Genomic DNA, 22490 nt, shown 5'->3' with positions numbered 1-22490 from the left:
TAAAATTATTTGCCAGGAGGATATACTAGCCTTTACTGAACTGAAACAGAAAGGTAATTCAATTAAGTGCCTACAAATACTAGACCATGTTTAAGGATTCTTTGTAGTAGTTAAACATAACAGACTATTTATTCTTTTGCCATCTTTTTGCTACAAGTGAACTGGTGTAGGTCACAGCTACAAAGAAATTCTGACTTGGATTCCCAAATCAATAAGATTACATTAGCAGCTTGCTGTGCTTGAGCTCACACGGCACTGGTGCCACTACCCTCTTCAAAACATGAAGAATTTTAACAGGCCCTCCTAACTTGTTGATCAATAAAGTTATCTCTGCATTGCACATAGACAAGACGGGTAGGTTCCCGAGCTGACTGCAGTTTATGTACCTCTATTATCATCAGAGACTGTAACAGTCAGGGTTAAAGTGAACACAGAGCCTGCGTACTTCCAAGCACACGATACCCCAGTATGTGCTTAGGTTCGCTTTAAGATTGTTGGCTGCTACATTTTATCAGCTCTTTTTAAGATAAGGTTGCTCACTAGCTGCTTCCCAAGCTTTCACATATGTATCATTTCCATCAGCTACAAGTGTAAATTTGCAAGCAATGGGAACACACACGCACACCCAGTCTGATGGAATCTGTATAGAAGGTAAAGCTGTCACCAGATGGCATTTTTAAGCTTTGTGCAGCCAGATATTCAGAAGCAGCATCTGAATTTTGGATGCTTCACTTTTTTTGGATACTCCCAAGACACAGTATTTGCTCCTAGAGCTAACTCTTGTAATATTTTGTGGATAAACCTCTAACAGCTCATTTTGCATGACTACATACCTAGACTATAAGAGCCCTAAATTAGTACTTGGGTAGAGACCGCTCAAAAATTCAGTCTATAATGTCAGTAAATAAACCTTTTAAGAATATAATTTTGAGTCAGCCCTAACAGTAGCAAAAATAAGTAGGTTGCATGTTCCTTTCCTACAGGGAAACGTTGCCAAAAATATATAACTGTCACTTTTCATCTTCTGAATAATGTTAGCTGCTGAAAAAGAGATTCACAATGAGCAATTATGTCTTCAGCTTTCATGTCATTTTACATCATTCTACTATCAGCCATGCTCAAAAGCTTAGAGGCAACATTCTAGGTCAGTGACTTTTGCAGACAGTGTATTTGCTGTTTGGTAATTAAATTAGATACACTTTAAATAACCAGATTCTGAAACAGACAGCCACTTACAAACACATGACCAAATGTATCACTGGTGCTGTTGACACTGGATGAGGAAAATTATACATGTTAGCAATCATTAACTATCACTGAGGATTATAAATTTAAGGATTATGATATTAAGAATAAGTGGATCAGAAAATCACTGCAGAGAAAAATCTTTAAGATGTAGCTAAAAGCCAGACTGAAGGACTGACCTACTTTTCATCACCAAGTTTTATTTATACGTGTATAGAATTTTTTCTTATGTTATGGTTATCGAAATAATTTCTCCTACCAAGAAAGCTCTTAACTATTAATAAAACTAAATAGAGAATTAAATACTGCAGCGGGTGCTCAGCTTTTACATTCAATAAGGTTTTAGCCTTCATCTCATGCAAATAGCCACTAGTGCTGTTTCAGATAAAACTTTAAACAGCAAATAGAAACATTTTCACTTTATATAGAGGGGTAGGGTTTTTTTGATAAATTAAGGTATTAACTCTTAAGATAAGACTTAAAATTGGAATTTTTTAAAAAAATATTTCATATCAAACATGTCTCAGAGGCATTTACTGTGGAAAAAATGTATACAGGTTTGCTATTTTTTCAGGCCTTGCAATTTGGAAATGAACGTTAAAAAGTCAGAAAAAGATCTGATGGGTGCTATATGTTCTTTGTAGGAGCAATTCTCATAACTGTTCAAGGGACAGGTAGACCTTTTTAGAAACAAAAACAAACAAACAAAAAAACCACAAAAAAACACAAACCAACAACAACAAAAAACAACCCCACAACAACAAAAACAAAAAACCAAAACCAAGCACTAAGCAGTTTAGAGAGGTACTGTTGGCCTTCATTTTGTGCATGTTTAAGGAGTGAAGTTAACAGATGAAGGCACGCAAACAATAACAGAACACAGGAAGAACACAACTTCAAGCTGGAGGCTGGCAAGTCATGCAAGTGCTTCCACAGCAAAGGCTACTGATATTCCACTGTTTTGGGTATACTTTCTTCAGCCCACCACCATGATTCAGCTCAGAGTTTTTGTTAGTTTAATTCCCCTACTACCTTGCTCATCATGAGCATTCAAGTGGAAGTCCTCAATTTGCAAAATACTATCTTGTCTTTTCTTCTGGAGCCTGACCAGTTGGCCTTTTATTTCAAGATAGATACAAGCTACAATCAACCATCACAGATTATTAAAATATGCTGTCCACCTAACTGCACCTGCAGACCACTGTAAGGACATGGAAGCCAGCCCCACAAGCTAAAGATGATACAAGCGTAGCATTGCTGTAGTTACTTCAGAAGTACTGAGCTGGAAAATTAGTCCTAGTGTTTGTAGGTATTGCTTTGGCTGAAACACATGGAAAAATTGGCTTAAAGAATGAGGAAAACGCAACCCACCACATGTATATTTCTGACTATTATAAAACATGAGACTGAACAAGGGGTTTCTGTGTCCCTTCCTGTGCCATGAGTAGGGGTTTGCAGTGGTGTCACACTCAGCTGCCAGCAGGTGTTGCAATGGGCAGCCGTGTAAAGCGCCTATTCACTGAACTCTGTCACTCCAGTTACATGCTCTTTATGGCAAGGAAAACAGAGAAAACAAAGAAGCTGTTATACTTTAACTTCAAAGCCTTCATACCCCCAAGCTCCAGCTCTGTACCTCAGGCAGCACAGCACAGAAAAGAGGCAGCATAGTCTCAGGTAAAGACATTTTTCTGCTCCAATAACCTAGTCTCTGTAGTGCTCACAAAAGAGATTAGATTTTAGAAAAAAATTATCTTAGTATAGGCACAGCGATAGTAGAAGGTCATCCAACATTTTTCATTTGACTGACAAGTAAGTTTTCTTCTTACGCTTTCCAAGTTCACAGGAAGGGGGTTTTTGAAAGGTCATAGAACAATTCTAAGTTTATCCATAAGTGCTGCAAGAATCAATGCACGAGAAGTTAGGAGATATTGATCTTCCCAGTTTACAGTTCCTGTTGGATTGTCATTCTCCAGTTGCACCAATTTCCTCTTCAACAGGGGTAAAGCTTTTATGAGATCCCCAAAGCCTGTGTGCCATATTTATTCTGTTAGTCTAATTAAAGGTATTACTATGTACATAGTTACTGGATCTGTCCCCAATGGCACTTCACATCATAAATAACAGATGTGAAATGTACTCCTATTGGGACAAGTGCTAGTATCACTTCTTCTTATGCTATCTCTTTAACCACTACATCACCTCACCATTCTTTAGGATTTTTCTTTGGAGGAAAGGAATACCATTAAGACAATATTAGTTTGGGATAATTAAATTCACTAAATATTCATGGGCCCATAAGAAGAGAAAATCATTTTGAAATGTATTCACTTTACTGTCATGTAAAATGAAATAGATATACATTGTATAAGTCAGCAGTAGCAACTTTCTGACATTTAGGCATTTCTGACATCTTAGGCATGGGACTGGCCTAAAATAAAATTACAACTTTAAACATGCATTCAAAAGTTCAAAAGGCTTTAATGTTAGTCCATGAAGGATTTGGGGAAAAAAAAAAAACCCAAACATGAGTTTGGTGTTCCACTCCAAACTTTAGAGGTATTCAGATTATAGATTCAGATTAATCCACCTACGTTAAAATAAGTAAGCATATATTTTTCAGTGGGAAGAAGGTGGTTGTAACTATACAGTTGAATTCTCTTTTCAGATCCATACAGATGCTATGTTAGAAGAACAAAATGCATGTGTGCTCAAAACATTAATTCAGCTGCTTAAGAGACTAAGGCAGTGGCCTAATACCTCAAAGCTGCAGATCATCAGCTGCAATGTGTATGTCCAGCTACACCCCTCACTCACAAGGGTTCAATAGCGTTAATGATGTATGGTCCAATACAACAATCACATCAGCAACAACAAAAAAATCTAATAATAGCTGTTCCCTTTATTCTGTACAATGTATGTAGTCATGTTTTCACCTAAAATAATTCTTTACCCTACATTTTTACCAGAATATGACATTTTGAAACCGTAAGAGAAATTGAGAAGTCATATCAAGCCCATCACACTTCTCATGCTGCAATTAAGCCTAACCCTTCAGAAAATATTCTCTTCCTATATGAAGGAAGTTCTCATATCTTAAGACTTTCCCCTCCGTTTTCTTGTCTTATACCAAAGCACTCAGATTCTTCCAGTGTAGATATCTGATAATTTTCAATATCTTTTTAGAATCTCAACCTTTCTGGAAGTGGCACATCCAAGATTTTATGAAGTAATTTGAATGGCACTTTGCCACTGCTGACTACAGCAGATACACTTTCTGACTATTTCCTCAGTTCCCCCAACATGCTTGCAGACCCTCTTCTCCCAATTTAATTCTTATTTGTAAAACTAGTGGAGATGCTCAAGTTCAACACCAGGTTTTTAGTGAAGCTGTTGAATAGTCCTGGACTTGGGACAGAACCTTCTATTCCACCATTCAATATCTTTTCATTTTGAGAGCGAATATCTGACAACTACTGGGAACCTTAGTAATAGAAGAATAAGAGTTGTTGCCCCTCTGTTTTCTACAAGTCCTATTATCCCATTGTAATAGATATTGATTTGAGAGTTTGCTCCTTAGAAATCCATGGTGACTCTCATTCTCCTCACATTTCAAGAGTTTTTAAAAAGCTGGACCATTTATTCCAATATTAATTCAAGGAATTTAATTTCAGCCAGCAGACTGACAATTCTGTGACTCCTCTTACCCTGTTCTCAATTCTTAAAGATGGAAAAGACTCTTTTTCTTTCTAGCCATCATCTGTCCTCCACAAAGCTTTTAGAGCTTTCCTTGGAAGCACATCTTTCAGGCGTTTTTTCAGGAAAAAATTCTGGAGAGAAACTAGGGAGTTTTACAGATGATTGACACTGTAAGCACAGGACACTTGGCAGTGAAAGAGAAAAATTACTTGAGCAGAAGTATACCAGAACTGAAGAAAAACTTGCAACAGAAATACATGACCCAGTTTCTCACTACAGACAAACAGTAAAATAGAACAAGTGAAATTTAGTATGGTGCAAGCCTGAAAGAAGGCATCATTGCTGGTCTTATGTAGCCTTGCTTTGGGACAGTAGAGATGTGATTGCATGACTTGGACACTGATCATACAGTTGGATGACCTTGGGGATCAGGTCAGGTAGCAACAGTGGAAGGAGGAGGCATGATCAGGATGAAGGAAGTGCAGTGCTGACAGATATGAAAAGAGCACTTCATAGACAAATTACAGAGAGGAAAATTTTGGAAAGGTTGGTGAAATGAAATCTTAAAAAAAGCCATAAAAGAGAGAATACAGAAGCATCAGATGGTGTCTCAGTATAGATCAAAATATAATTCAGCAAGAGGAGGTGAGACATTTTGCAGGAATGGGGAAAACAAGTCAACAAATGTATCAGGAAAAGGAGCATGGAGGGACATGCAATAAATGGTATGCAGCTGTTGTACCCCACCTCTTGCTCACTTCCATATTTGCTAACAGCCCTTTGCAATCACTTATCCATTTAATGGTTTTAAAAAAGGTGACACTGACCTCCATCTGGGCTTACATCTGCATGGATAGTTCTACAAAACTAGATACCCACCTTTTCCAGACCACCTCGTTTTCTAAGTTAGCAATCTGGCTGAGCTGTCTTGCTGCGATTCTACAAATCAGACACTGGAATGGGATCCACCACAAAGGTAGGCTTATACTGGATCACAGGCTGTCAATGTCTAGCGTGTCATTTGCCTTATTCCCTTACTCACAGCTAAAGAGTTCTGTCCTACTCCCCCTGCTCCCTGAATAAGATATTTAGGAACATAGCACATACATAAAAGAATCTTTGCTAACTCACTTTCAAAATAAGCTTTCCTATTTCTACTATTGCAATAGGAACTGAGCATTAGATGGATCAAAAATATAGTTAAAGTTTGCTTGTATAGCTACTGGGTCCTGCCCCACCCCCACCACACACACACTTTGTGTGTCTTTTTCAAATTGAAGGGTTTAGTTGTTTTGAAGGAAAATAGTGTCTCAAATTTATTGTGAATTCTGGCAAATAAATATTCTTCTTTTTGCAGCCAGATCCAGTATAAAATCCTTAAACATTTCATTGCTGTTTCTATTTATTGAAATATTTTTTTTCCCTGTGTGGATTTTTTTGAAGATGAACATGCCATTCCTGCTAGCACCCTCAGACAGCTATGCCCATGCACAGCAGTTGATTCAACATCTCACAGTGCAGTTGTCATCACTGCCACATCAGAACAAGTAATAAATTTTCCAACTATTTGTTCCACAATTTGGTTAATCAATATTTTTTCATTTCTCTTGTTTTAAGAAATAAGTATCTTTTTGGACTGTGACTGTAGTAATTATTGATGTTCACAAGTTAGACTTCTCTTATAACAACTCTTTATTTTGTGATGGTTTTATATGCACAAGAGGATTGGCCTCATCCAGAAAGCATATCCTGTGAAACCCCATTGGCTTTAGACAACAAGTTGAAATCCTATTTTGAAATTTCTCTGTCCTGTGACGTTAGAAGTCAGGCTGCTGTTGCTTTCTGCTTCAAAACTTAGCAAGAATGTAGGAACACATGAACAATGAAGGCATTTGTGATATTCTTGCAAGTGGCAAAAACTGGTTTCCAGGAGTTGTTTTTTTTTCATCTCATTTTTCTTTTCTTTGAGCCAACATTTTTTTTTTTTTTTTTCTCTAAGACAGTTAGAGTTCATAAAAAAAAAATCTTCTGGCTTCCAGCAAACTTATATTCTACTTTCATCTAAAAAGGCATAAATGTGTTGAGCCAAAACCATGGAATTCACTGCTATTTGAAACAATCTGTGTAGCTCTTTTACATCTCTATTTACAGAGTCCCCTACAAAATTCAGTACAGTAACCACAGCACTAACCTTTCTAACTGTCCACACACATCATCCTCTAGGTAAATGAAGTAATATATAGCATCAGTCTGTGGAGTCTTTTATGGCTGGGATCAAAATAGCTCCATCAACTAACATGTGTGAATACTGACTTTATCATCTAACCATGCAAGATTCCAAAATTAGAATTACAGTGGGTATTTCTGCTGATCTGAAAGATTTAACATCTCTTTTCTCATCAAAAATTCTATTTGAAATAAAAAATGAATGCTTCTAAATCTAATATTACTGTACACAATGTAGGGAAGAGACATTAATTTGGTATTTCAATAAATTTTTAAAAAGAATATTGAGGCAAAAAACTCAATTCCCACCAATGAGACATCTGGGAAAATTTAAATAAGGTTGTATGACAGGTTCATTTTTTGTAACATTTGATATGGACAGACCTAACATTCAGTGCAACTCCAGCTTAGAAATCATACTTCTCAGCTCACAATCCTGAGGAACATATAACAGCAGCTAAACATGCAATAAACAAGCCAAAGCGTTTATTATAACATCTGGACTTCGCTGCCCCACCCCCAATAAAATAATGAATTAACAATAAAATACATTTGCTCAGAAGAACAAGCCTTTTGTGATTTCCAGCTAAATTGCATGATCAATGCAAATCAGAACAGATAGGGGGGAAAAAACTGGGACCACAGAGTAATTTGTTTCAGTATTTTCAAGTAAAAACATTGAACATTTTTCATCTAAAAAAATCCTCTCTTTTAATATAGATTAAACAAATATAAAATAACTCCTACATTAAAACATTAATTTCAGACCGTATATTTGGGTTCACCCAAGAGAAATTGATGGGAAAGCTAACCCCCACCTTCTCCCATCTGGTTTGGTTTGTCCTGAAACCATTTCCCCCTCTCTTCCTTTCAAATGCATTAATTCAATCACTGAACTGAAAAAGTCCAGCTTTATTTAACATCTGTGCTTTGATGCACATACATAACTGGAATATTGCAAAGCCTTTTGCTAAGCAGTATTTCATATTGCAAGGAACATCTTTAAATTTGTTAGGATTTTATTTGATGATGTCAGTGGTCATACACTAAACTCGTAGGCTGGGGACAGAATCCATACTACTTTTCTCTTGACACCACTAAAGAAAAAATTTGGTTGCGGACAAACCATCACTTCAGGGAACCTGCTACAAAATAAATTCAGACAAAACTCAGTCATTTTCTTGCTCCCTTTACACTCCTTCCACTCCACTAGGCTTTACTGCTATCGTCAGGAAGGCACCCTTGCTGCCGCCGTGACAGTTCTAAACCCCAAATTGTCTCTTTTTCACCCAAAGAGACATGCAGTACCTCCAAAAGCACAAGAACCATCAATAGACAGAACTATTCTCACTTATACAAATTAAATATTGTATGGTAAAAGCCGTTTCATTGTATCCAAAGACTACAATTGAGGAAAGGGAAGCAGATGCCTGTTTGCTTCATCAACATTATATACAAGCACAGAAGCATGAGCAAAAAGAGATGGTGACAAAGCAGAAAGAATTTCCTGCAATGTTTCAACTTTCCCTCACACTGAGGCATTACCAGAATAGTAATACACAAAATAGTACTTACTCATAATAAAGTCCAAAACAGTGTGCAGGAAAGGCAATGACAACAAAAATGTGATGATATAATGATAAATTATGACACTCAGTAACCCCCCATTACCAGTCTTTGCCTTCCAAAAATTTCCAGGCATATTGAGAAGCCAGTCTCTCCTTCCTGTATGAATCTTTATTCAAAAATCTGAGAGGCCTGGTCAAACTACATAGCGTCTATTAACTGTGACATGGATCTTCAAGGTTGAGGCAGGGTTGCACCGCACACGGTGATATAAAGCAGCATTTTTATTCATTTGTAGCTTGTCCAAAATTAGTGTGGTTTCTATATTTGCTAGGTTTAAGAAGTTAGAAGTAGTAGGGTACTTATGAGAGTGAGCTAAGTTTTATCATTCACAAGAAGCAGAGAAACATGCCTCACAAAGCTATTTGCAGGCAACCAGGGTTCTGCTGTGTCAGATCATAGACTAGTTTGGGTTGGAAGAGACATTTAAAGGCCATCTAGTCCAACCCCCGTACAATGAGCAGGGACATCTTCAACTAGATCAGGTTGCTCAGAGCCCCATCCAACATGACCATGAATGTTTCCAGAGACAGGGCACCTGCTATCTCTCTGGGCAACACGTTCCAATGTTTTGCCACCCTCATTGTAAAAAGTTTCTTCCTTATATCTAGTCTGAATCTACCCTAGATAAAGAATGAAATCTAATGGTCCAATTTTGAAATGTGTCAAATTAAGAAATATTTTGTAGGGTAATTTCAACTCCCATGAAGGTCTGTGTGAGACACAGAAAACTTGCTGCTAGTTTGTTCAGTTACTTTTTGGGCTGGGGTTTTCAATGTTTTAGGAGTGAAAACTGAATACATGACTACCTTAAGTCACCTTTGAAAAATTCAAGTAATAATAAAGCAAACAAGCAAAATCTTGATAAATGCAATCCACTATTTTAGCTCTGAGGATCCAGTATTTGCTTTTTTCCACCCAGGTAATTGCTCAGGTACTGGAAACCTGGCAGGATGACCAGTTCGCTTTTCATTATAAAGGCAAAAATGCCCTATTCAGTCTCATTCCAGAGCTGTTACCCTTACCCTAAAAATGGAAACTGAAATGAGATCAGTAATACCTCTTTCATCACTGCCTCTGGAAGATGTTTTTTCCTGATGTTTAATACCCAATTCAATATTCCATCTGAATGATTTTGATATGAAAATGCCAAAATGATAGCACATTTGAACATAGAACAGCTAAATCTGCACAGCAGAAGAGAGCATGAACTGATCAGAAATCTGGACTAGAATTTACGTCTTGGTTAATGTAACTTGCAGTTTGATGGTTTTTTGGATGTGGGGTTGGTTTTGGAGTTTTTGTTTGGTTGGTTTTTTGTTGAGTGTTTTTTTTTTTTTTAGGGGGGGCTGGTGTTTTTTAAGATTAGGACACAGGATTCCCGGTACAGCTCTTTGGCAAACGAAAGCACAGAATGCTTCAAAATGAAATATACCAAAAGCAACTTTAATTCCTTAACACATACTGAAAATAAGATGTGCAAAAGTGACAGAAGTCAGACATTAGAAAATTTTCTCAAACCTGGGTTGCAGTGCAAAATTTATCACGCATACTTATTGCGTATTATCTCATTACAGAAGCTGTGAAATTCTCCAAACTTACACAGAATAAGATTTTTAATCTTAGAACACTGCTTTTATTCATTGCTGATACTTAAGGGTGGCTGCAGGTATAAACGAGTGTGCCTGTTGTGGTTTCAGCAGAACAGATGATGTTATCTGAGAGTTTGCCCTTAGAGACTAGGCAAGCCAGCACCCAAACACCCTGGGCATTCAGGGAAGCTAAGGACATAACTTTGCAGTTTGGGCCACCTTCTTCATATTGCAAGAAAAAACCACAACATTACTAAGGAACCACAGCAAGCGGTGACCTTACGAAAGCGGAGATCAAAAAAAAAACAATATAGGATGTTGCTAACTGTCATCCTTTTGCTATACCTATCACAACCCCTACACGAAACAGGAAAGGGTTCTGCAGATGCATTGCTGGAAGACGTCCATTTCAGTCCATCAGTGATACCACTAGCACTTCAACACATTTGGGTTTGCTAACCTTCCACTCAGCTCACAAGCTGCAAGAGGTGATAAAGCTGGCAGCTTGCATTCTAGAGAAAGTCTCTAAGCTTTTAAAAAAGGAAACCACACAATCTTATAACTTAGATGATACTGTAACAAACTTCAAACATGTAACAGACCTGTTGAAAAAAGAGCAAATATCAAATTCATAATTTTAATTTTGGAACAAGAGTAATTGTGTCATATATTATTCTTAAGCCTATATTTTAACACATCATTGAAGGACAAAGATATTCCTGAATAGCCTTTCCCTACAGAAGTGGCTGAAAAACGCACATAGTAAGCAGAGTTGAAAAGAGAAAATATACATTTCTAAAACATTTCTAAGTGTCATCTACAGCAATTTTAAAGCTATGTAAGATTCAGAAAAAAGTTTAAGTTGAATTAATCATGTTATGTTCAATAAAGTATGGAAATTACAGTCTGAAGTCTCAAAATCATACTTAATGCTACATAAGGCTTCTTCTTAAAAAATAAATTACTATTCTTTGATAAGCCTAAGAACTTTCCAAGCACAGAAAGTGACCCTGTTAAAACAGATATAATGCTGATCATCCAGCTTTCAAGTATCATCTAAATACATGATGCATTGAACTGGTTGAGTGGAAAGCCAGCTCTTTGTTGACTTGCCCACCAGGCTTCAAATGGACATTATTTAAAGTAAATTAAAGAATAAATTAGGTTAAGTCAAATTACTGCTGATTATCAACCCCAGATATTAGATTATACAACATTCTGATAAACCTTTATTCAAAAGCTCACAAGCTCCTCACCACTCATCAGGCATGCAGAGTTAGGTGCTAATTAAGAAAGTCCTCACTCATATAACAAGAGCTGTTACAACTTCAAAAAAAAAAGTCTTTAAAAAGAAAGAATTCTCACTTTGTATCTTTAAGCAGCTGTTAAAGACAGGATCCCATTTCTAAATATGTATTCTCGACAGCTCTCAGAAACAGCGATTGGTACTTCATATCATATACTAGAAAACTTCACCCCTTAAAGCAATCTTTCACACATTGCTCCTATGCTTATCTATAAATATAACAAGCATTCAGCTCCCACAGTGGTGCCTTGCTGTCTGTCTAGAACTACTCTTCTATTGTAAAATTTCAGACAGTGCTTTTGCCCATTAATAAACAAAGCAGTCAAGCTTGCCTCTTTTCACTAGTTTAATCTCAGAGTACCTAAACTGCACACAAACCCATATATCTTTATGAGTAAATATTTGGCACAGAAATAAACTTTATTAAAGATCTGAATTTCAAGCAACAAATCAGAAATGGACTTTTTGATGGCCTTTCTTTATATACCTAGTACAAAGTACACCATTAATAAACAAACATATGCCCTAAATTCCCCGAGTCAGCTTTATAGCAAAGCTGTCTTTACAAACATAATGTTAGATCTCCCTCAAAAAACACATTTGCTTAATAAGGAAAGCTGTGTGGCAAACTACATCTACACCCATATTACCAGAATATACATATATATAAATTAGAGACTACTGTCAGAAGGATGCCTCGTGATACAACACTTAATTTCACATCAGTTTAGCCATCTCCTCTGTGGGGATATAGCTGTGGATCTCTTATTCCTCTTCAGCTTGACCATCCATGTTCTAAATCCAATATCTGCTTTAAATTGTTTTGAATCTAATCCACTAGGGGTTAAGAAAGCTCTTGGGAAGAGGCCTTTCAAGTTTTAACCATTGGAGATCTTACCATGGCACCAGGAACACGGGTGGCACATCAAATAGTTACAACGCCAGATACAGACACAATCCTGCTTGAGTCAGAAGCTGGGACCAGCTACAGGAAAATGCTAATGGGCAGTCAAAGACAAAGTCTCTGGATTCAAGCAGGGCAGACATTTGATGCAGCTTTCCAGTTCTTGCAGATGCATTTAGGAGAGGCACCACCTGTTTCCCCAGATGTTTACATGCTCCTTTAAAAGATAACTAATCAACCAGCTAATCAACCCTGATTGTGTTGTGAGAATTTTAAAATTAATGGATACTCCACATGGAAAACAACCCCCAAACTTACTGTATTTCATCTATCCACAGTGGTCCCATGAATTTGCAAAAAAGTTCAATTGCATCCATGCCTAAAAGAAATTATCCTGATGAAGCACGGAAGAAGTTAACTGAAGTTAAGCTGTTGAAACTTTCACAGGGAAGATATGCTTTATGTAATTTGTTGTACAGCTTAGCCTTCTCTTTTCTGAAGGGGCTTCTCAAGACCAAGAAAGGCAGTGCTCTGTTGGCTTTACAGGGGCTCCAGTTACATATTACACACTATTCTAGTCACACAGCCTGAATTCAGTGACATCATTCAGGTTACATAGCTGCCCATTTTCTTTGTTCCTGATATTGAAGGCAAACTAAGTGTGTGATATAACAAAGTGAAAACTGTGGCACATTACTAACATAAGCAGAAATACCTAAAGAAAATACAAAAAAAAAAAATCAGCTAATGCCAAAATCAGCACATGCTTCTAAGATGGTTTACTACAAGTATTTCCATTAATGCATCACTTAGGCCCAAGTTTGAGAATATTTTGTAGCTTAGGAAACTATACAAATATTTCCACCCTGTATAATGAAGTAGGCAATCTAACGAACAAATATGTCAAGAGCCACTATATATATGGGTCCTTGCAGTTCATACACATTTGCTAGCTTGTATTTGAGATCTTCTGAACTGATCTAAATCTATTGCTCTCCTTTGTAGCAAACAATATGAAATCTTTAATTGGTATTTAGTTTAGGATATTTTTGTATGTGTTGATGCAGTAGTTCAACTTCCTGGCTAAATTTTTTTGACCATCCTTTACCATAAGGGGCTGGAACACTGAGACAAACAAAACACAAATTTTTGTATGTTTGTTTTTATAACCAGTTTCTAGTTAGAGGGAAACTTACAATAGTTATGGAAGAAACACAACCCTTTCTGTCCCAAAAAGCATGCTTTCACAAATGTAGGAATACTCAAGTTACATATTTGACTTCGTTATCCCTGCCCCCTCTTTTTTCAATGCCCATTTCTGTCCCTCTTCAGGTGCTGAGTCCTATTCTTTTCCTTTAATTTCTCCTAAGTAGAAAACAAGTTTATTTGTTTTTGCACTTGAGTCAGACTTTTAAAGCCATTACTGACAAACTGGGCTCAACACCAACTACAAGAAGTAGATTCCCAACAGAAATTTTCTTCAAGCTCTGTATTAAAGAGACACAGATTTAACATACATGGGACATTTGTCTTGCATATTACAAGGAATAAGTCACTTTCATATACTGTTTATTATTTGTTCCCCTACAAACACACAATGTTTAATGGTTGAGAGCATAAATTATTGTACTAGTCTCAGAATCAAAGTTCACTGCCTATCTCTGTTAACTACTATGTTGCTTTTACTTCTCTAATTTATGTAACAATCATTTTATGACTGAATTCTTCTATCAATAAAAAAAAAGTGATGTTCCTGTAAAAATAACAAGTGGTTAAACACCACCTTAAGTTTTTGATTATTTGTAAAACTGGGTTCTCAAACTTCACTTTATGTTGACCTTAGTCTTGGTGTAAAAAAGAATACCAGAGAGAGAATATAACTCCACAAATTGGAATAAACTTGCTTCCCCCTCCTTCCTGCCCTTAATCCAAGTAACTGCCAATAGCTGATTTAAGGTGCAGCTCTGATAGAAAGTGAGTGCAAGCTATGCATTTACTTTACATTTCTTTGTCTGTGCTGCAGAGGTAAATGTGGAAAATTTTGCCATCCAAGTAGAGCTTCTGGTCCTACTGGTAAGGAAAGAAAAAGAAAGGAAAATCTTCCTAGTACCAAGAAAGGCAAATTGTATGTACAAGTGGACTGTCAACATTATACAACTTCCAGAAGGAAAGGCACACCACTGAAGATTTCTCCTCCCTAAAAAGCATTAAACACCTTCAGCTACTTTTCAGAGGCCAGTTTGGTATAGAAAGAATGTCTTACCCCAGCTTATGAACTGTGACTCCACCAGAAAAACAAATCCTTCTGAGACAGCCGGTGATACCAAGAGCACATACAAGAGATAAGGGAACCCTCATGAGTTGCACCAAATAATGGCACCAGCCTTCCCTCATGAACATATTTTAGGAATCACATCACCCTGCAATTAGAGCACACCTTCATCAAAACCTTTCCTCACTTTCCCTATAAATACCACATAAGGGCACAAGCCTCCTCTCTGCATCATGGCACCCATGCCTAGCCACACTGTCCTCAAACTACAAGGGCAGCTGAGCGAAACAAAGACCCTGGGAACAGCAGAGCATAGACTCCATTTACACAAGGAAGTTTTCACAAATGTACATGACTGCAACAAGAACGACCTTACCATCATTGTGGTGCAAGAGCATTTAAAAATTTCAGACCTCCAAGTCACCTTCCGAGAAGGAAACCTTCCCTTCCCCTTGCTCCCACCACCCACAAAACTACTCCAACAGCAGGTCAGGGCTGTAAGGGATATTAACAGAAACAACCCACCTGAGTGCATCAACTCTTTCCTGAGGCGCTGCCTGAGCACCTTCCCCAGAAGTCCTCCCCCCAGCTGCTGGCCGGAGGCTGGCCCTGTACAGCTTCTGCCGAGGGGGAGGTGCTGAGCCCAGGTGCAGGCCCTCAGCCCAGGCCCAGGTGCTGTGCATCAGCCCAGGCAGGGGATGTCCACAGAGGGTCACAGAATCACAGAGGGCTAAGGGCCAGTAGAGGCCCTCAGAGATCACCTACTCCACACACCCCCACCCCCCGCCAAAGCATTTTCAAATAGACCAGATTGGATAGGAACACATCCAGGAGGGTTTTGAATATCTCCAGAGAAGGAGACTCTACCACCTCTCTGGGCAGCCTGTTCCAGTGCTCTGTCACCCTCAAAGCAGAGAAGTTTTTCCTTTTAATGAGGTGGAATTTCCTGTGTTCTAGCTTGTTTCCATTGCCCCTTGTCCTGTCACTTGGCACCACTGAAAAGAGTCTGGCCCCATCCACTGGACACCTGCCCTTTAGGTATTTATAAGCATTGTTAAGATCCCCCCTCCGCCTTCTCTTCTCCAGGCTAAACAGCCCCAGATCTCTCAGCCTTTCCTCCTAAGAGAGATGCTCCAGTCCCCTGGTCATCTTCGTAGCCCTCCGCTGGACTCTCTCCAGTAGTTCCTTGTCTTGTCTTGTCCAGGGAGCCCAGAACCGGACACAGGACCCCAGGTGTGGCTTCACCAGGGCAGAGCAGAGGGGGAGCATGACCCCCCTCAACCTGCTGGCCACGTTCTTTTTAATGCACCCTGGGATACAATTGGCCTTTTTGGCCATAAGAGCACATTGGTGCTCTGAAATGCCTCCCCAGCCTGCAGCCATCAGGGCAGCTAGCAGTTAGGCCATGCATCGTGAGTCCTTCCCCCTGCTCCCGACAGCAGCTGCAGGGAGAGGGCTCCTGTCAGCCATCGTGGTGGTCATGAGGGGGAAATACAGGGAGAGGAATTCGGCCATTTACTTGAAGTGCCTAAATGGGAACTGTCTGCAGGGACCAGAAGAGCCACCAGGCTGCTAAATGTGCAGCCACCTGGGAGGAGAAAATGCCCAGAACAGGCCTCAGAAGAAGCTGTTTGCTCTGCCAGCCTTAGGGATGGATCCGTGCACATTACCTAACTGGGGACATGTCACCGAAGGGCTGGGAGCAGGGGTCTGCCTCTGCGGCTTGCTTACTCTTCAGAGACGAATAAAACAGGCATCAGGGATGTTTCCACCCTTGATTGACCACAAGGGGGTTGATTATTTTAAAGGCAATTACAAAGCCTAATGTCTTCCATACTGCAAATTAAATGCCATATCACTACCTACACTCCGCCAGCAACTTCTGCTGGTTTCACCACCCTTCAGCTAGCTGTTATGTTGTGGTCAGCTAATGCTAGCTAATGAGCATGCTTTTTTACAAGGGGACTTCACTTCTGATATTAAACAGCAAAAAAATAAATTGCACAATAGTCTATGAGTATAGTGAGTGGTTAAAAGTTTTCAGAGCACTTTTTGATCCATGCAAATACAGAATTTTACCTCCTAAAGTCATGTCTATGGGTTGGGTTTTTTTTTATGGTGTGATCAGTCTTTTGATTTGCACCAATTTGTAATTAAATACGTAAAGAATCTGTTTTGCCTGGCAGCTCTATCCTACTGTGACTTTAAAAAGTATCAATTCAAAATTTTTTGAGCACTGCAAAGAATTCAGAATGTTTCTGCTTCTAATACTCAGCATCTGTCTAGAAAACATATCAATCATATGATCACAAACAGCTGTTGCATTAGACTTTTAATCAGCCATGATTTTCAAAAGAGACAAAGAATGTTGGAAGGGATGATGGAAAGTTTTTGCAGAAAATGCCCTACTTGAGAACTCCAAAATCCAATTTCAGGGAGACAGAACTTTACTAAGCACTGTAAAAACTCTTCATGTGTAACATACCATATTACAGACAGTATAGCTATCTGATAGAAATAAAAGACTCAGACAATGCACACACAAGCAAAAGTGTAAAAAGTGCTCCAGGCAGGTATTTTATTTTTAAATATAACAGGCATGTATCCCTAGCTTTTTTACTTTGCACAGATTGCAAAGAATAAAGTTGTTGCCCAGCAGTCCATTTTCTCCTCAAGTTCCATAAATACCATTAATGAGGGGTTATGAAGCCTTATTGGAGATACAACATATCCCTTTACTTAGAAAATGTTGATGTCTAAAAATGGCCAGTTTCTTCTCTCAGTAATATTAGTGTAAATCTGCATGAGCTCCTTTGGATTCAGGTGGTATTACAGGGTAGCTCCTGACTCATTTTTAATAGAACACACCAATTTGAAATAGTAATATGACTACTCCATGTTATACGTCTGCCATAAAAACACAAGATTGGAGAAAGACTACCTCTATAATTGCTTTGCTTTTAAAAAAATCCCAAACTCCTGACATTCAACTATTATAAATAGCTTCATAAAGTACTAGAAGGGATATATCATACAATCCCTATAAAATACTTTCGAGTCTGGAGCCTTAGGGCATCCTAAACACATCCACACTGAGAACATCAGGCATGGTGTTTGCTCCACAGTCAGCCTGCATAATTTCTAGTCTTTGACTTGATCCTGACTCATCTCCTGACCCCTGCCTGATTTAAATGTTGCCTGCTGAGCCCTTTTTGCCTAGGAAGAGGGGCTGGGTGTCCTGCCAGCACTCTCCTGGACTACCCATGCCTGCAGCAGAGGTGAATGTTGCCAATGTTGCTACTTGGGAGCTGCCGTTTCTTTGCAAGGGATAAATCCTGTAGCTAAGGTCCTAGGACAAACACTGAACAGATGTAACACCAATCAGTGAGTGATATAAACTTCCTGGCAATAGCCAAAAGCTTTTACTTTTGTCTAGGACCATGTACTTCTGCTTTCCTTACTCATAGGCAAGTGAGGGCTCTCCTTTGTTTTGGTCTGCCCAGACTGCTTAAGAGGGCACGCTGCAGCCATTACAAACTCGTCTTGCCTTTTGCTTTCTTTTCCAGCTAGTTATTCTTGCTGTGGCCAACAGCAGTTCAAGCTCTAAACTCCGTGAATAACAAAGGCATTTGGTTTGAAGAAAGCCTCTGTGAGATGGGCAGGGCAGACGCAGCATAAAACTGTACCCTAGGGCAGAAAAAAAGGTTATTCTGTCACACCATGATTTGTGTGTACATCTAAAAGAATAGCCATGGGTTCAGAAGGTTCTGCAAGCCTGACACAGACACCAGAAGGAGTCAGTCATGACAAGTGTTATCTAGAAAATAGAGGAAAGATTAGGACCTGGAAGTCCTCTACTGTCTATCTACCCAAGACAACATCAGCAAATTCTTTTTAAGTGGTCAGATATACATATGTGGTGGGTTGACCCTGGCTGGATGCCAAGTGCCCACCAAAGCACTCCATCACTCCCCTCCTCAGCTGGACAGGGGAAAGAAAACATGACATGAGGCTTGTGGGTTGAGATTAAGGACAGGGAGACCCCTCAGCAATTACCGTCATGGACAAAACAGACTCAACTTGGAGAAATGAACTTAATTTATTCCCAATCAAATCCAGAGTAGGGTAATGAGAAATAAAAACAAATCTTAAAACACCTTTCCCCCACCCCTCGCTTCTTTCTGGGTTTAATTGGGATGAGGAATGGGGCTTGTGTCAGTTCATCACTTGTAATTTCTGCCTCTCCTTCCTCCTCAGGAGGACTCCTCACATTCTTCCCCTTCTCCAGCATGGAGTCCCTCCCATGGGAGACAATCCTTCATGAACTTCTCCAATGTGAGTCCTTCCCACAGGCTGCAGTTCTTCGTGAACTGCTCCAACGTGGGTCCCTTCCATTGGGGTGCAGTCCTTCAGGAACAGACTGCTCCAGCATGGGCCCCCCACAGGGTCACAAGTCCTGCCAGCATGGGCTTCTCTCTCTCCATGGGTCTACAGGTCCTTCCAGGAACCTGCTACAGCACAGGCTTCCCACGGGTCACAGCCTCCTTCAGGCAACCACCTGCTCCAGCATGGGGTCCTCTACGGGCTGTAGGTGGATAATGTCTGCTCCACTATGGACCTTCATGGGACAGCCTGCTTCACTGTGGTCTTCACCACGGGCTGCAGGGGAATCTCTGCTCTGGCACCTGGAACACTTCCTCCTTCACTGACCTTGGCGTCTGCAGAGTTGTTTCTCTCACATATTCTCACTCCTCTCTTCGGCTGCAGTTGCTGTGTTGTGCAGTAAGTTTTTTCCTCCCTTCTGAAATATGTTATCCCAGAGGTGCTACCACTGCTGCTGATGGGCTCAGCTTTGGCCAGTGGCGGGTTATCTTGGAGCCAGATGGCATTGGCTCCATTTGACATGGGGGAAGCTTCTAGCAGCTTCTCACAGAAGCCACCCCTGTAGTCCCCCTGCTACGAAAACCTTACCACACAAACCCAATACAACATAGTAGATTGTAATTTCATTTCTGATGCCATCTCTTCCCCAGAAAACACCACAGGTACAGATTCCAAGAATTGCTCAAATATCTACTGAAACTTATTGCACGTTGCATTGACATAAAAAAGTATTTTTTTCAGGCATTGATCAATTACATCCAGTAAATAAAATCCTATCATAACTTTGATTCCATTACAGTAAGAAACTTATCCATAAATGAAAAACAATGTAGCACTCAGAAAAGGAAAATAATAGGAGGTTGTGTGTGTTTTTTCCCAGTGAAATTAACGTTATTCTAAAATATATCAAAAGAAAAGCAAATACAGGAAGAAAGGAATTGCCATACCAAACCAGATCCAAGATCCACTGTCCAAGACATAAAGCTTCACACAGAAAGCAAAAAAGTTCTTCAGTAAGAAAGTATAAGATGATCTTTCCACTCTCTCCATTACTGGTTCTTTTTCTTAAACCACATCACTTGATTTGAATCCCATCATGTCTGGAAGTCCTTTATGTTTTCCCTGCTAATAAGCATTACTTTGCATGTGTATCCCAACTGACCTTCACTTCTGATTACAGTCCCCGGTTCCTCTTGACACTTAAGACTCCATTTTCACTAAGAAATTAGAAATGCTTTTTTAGCTGTTAGTACTCACTAATAGTCATACACCTGGGTTGCCAACGCTATGAAACACATGTCTCTGACAGCCTCTTAATTTAGGTGTGTTCACAAGAAAAGCATGTTCCAACAGCTCTTTCACTCTCCACAGTTCCTGCCTGCCCACATTAATGATATGAATCAGCACTCCTGTTAACATCTCTCCCCATTAGTGCTGCTTCTCATAAAAATGTTTGGGTTCGTTGTGGTTTTTGTTTTTTTTAACGCAGAACATGCACAACACATTTTTGCTCAGCAAAATGTGGACATTATCTGCTACTTTCTGAGCTACCTACCTTGTATTTCTCCAGAGATTCCTGGTTGAGATCTTCAGCCTTCCATTTTTATTCTATTAACTGAACGGAAAGAGACATGTGAATTTAATGGATAGCTCTGAAAGTCCTAATTCCTATTCTGTACTCACTCTGCCAAACTACTGCAGCATCTAGCCCAGAGTACTTTATAGTACAGCAGCAGCTGTGTGGCATATACAGCTGTACAGAAGTCTCACCTATGAAACACAGACTTTGTTGTAGGATCTAGATATAACTGCACAATGTGAAGGATGTGGGTGGGGATTAGCCTGCCAGAGCAAATCCTCTTTACTTATCCCATCAGTTCTAGGTACATATGTAAAGCACTTTCTCTTATGCACATCCTGCATTCCCATAAAAACAAGCCACATGACAGGTTTTTTTTTTTCCTAAAATCCTTGTTTGTTCCCCATTACTGAAGATAATATCACAGTCTTTCAATGCCTTTTTATCTCACAATAACTTAACATTATTTCAAAGTATTATATTCCTAACTTTCCAAATAGCCTTTGTGTGTTATTTCCCAGAGAGACTTGCCCGGAATCACACAGGAAGGCTATGGCAGGGGAAGGAGTTAAGCCTCCATCAGTGTTCCCTGGTGATTATACACCTCTCCAGGTTACTCTTATTTCCTCGAAGCTGGAGTTACAGTGCCTGGCAATAACGGGTCTGATCCAAGAGAACCCCATTAGATGAAAGGCTCACATTACCTAGAAAGGTCTTAACATTGGATTACGTTCCCAAATTCCTTTTCCTTGGAAGCTAATGCATCTGAGTTCATATGTTTAACTATCACTTAGCTATTTAGACTTCAGAAATAAAGTACAGACATACTGTTTACCAAACATTAATTTAAAGGATTCTACTAAAGTAAAATCTACTTATTATAGATTAGTGAGAATACAGATCAATCTTAGAAGAGATCTCCACTTTGATACATATCTATGTGTTCCTACTTCTGTTTCCATTCTTATTATTTGTACGTGCGTATGAGATGGGAAAGGGATGTCAAGGGCAACAAGAAAAGCTTCTACAGGCACATCAGTGACAAAAAGAAGAGTAGGGAAAATGTGGGTCCTCTCTGGAAGGAAATGGGAGACCTGTTTACCCAGGATATGGGGAACGTTGAGGTACTGAATGACCTTTTGCCTCAGTCTTCACTGGCAAGTGCTCTAGCCACACTGCCCAAGTCGCAGAAGGCAAAGGCAGAGACTGGGAGAATGAGGAACCGCCCACTGTAGGTGAAGATCAGGTCCAACACCATCTAAGGAACCTGAAGGTGCACAAGTCCGTGGGACCTGATGAGATGCATCTGCAGGTCCTGAGGGAACTGGCAGATGAAGTTGCTAAGCCACTGGATAGTGGCTTCTCATATTTGAGAAGTCGTGTCAGTCTGGTGAAGTTCCTGCTAACTGTAAAAGGGGAAACATAACCCCCATTTTTGAAAGGGGAAAAAAGGAAGACCTGGGGAACTACAGGCCAGTCAGTCTCACCTCTGTGCCCAGAAAGATCATGGAGCAGATCCTCCTGGAAACTATACTATATATATATGTATAAGGCACATGGAAAATAAGGAAGTGACTGGTGACAGTCAATATGGCTTCACTAAGGGCAAATCACGTCTGACAAACTTGGTGTCCTTCAGCAACCGGGTTACAGCATTGGTG

At 39.5% G+C, this 22490-nt stretch overlaps 1 long non-coding RNA gene across 1 annotated transcript in view; it reads right to left on the bottom strand.

Moving 5' to 3' along the window:
* The window catches only part of LOC141747403 (uncharacterized), a 152923-nt gene extending 137473 nt beyond the window's left edge, over positions 1-15450 (bottom strand). Inside the window, exon 1 of the long non-coding RNA XR_012588715.1 lies at positions 15393-15450. This is a non-coding gene — a long non-coding RNA (uncharacterized LOC141747403). The remainder of the gene's footprint in view (positions 1-15392) is intronic.
* Positions 15451-22490: the final 7040 nt, after the last annotated feature.

Source organism: Larus michahellis, chromosome 8 (assembly GCF_964199755.1).
Source record: "Larus michahellis chromosome 8, bLarMic1.1, whole genome shotgun sequence".
NCBI lineage: Eukaryota > Metazoa > Chordata > Aves > Charadriiformes > Laridae > Larus > Larus michahellis.
The sequence above is the reverse complement of the archived record's forward strand: the minus strand, read 5'-3'. Positions and strand labels throughout refer to the sequence as shown.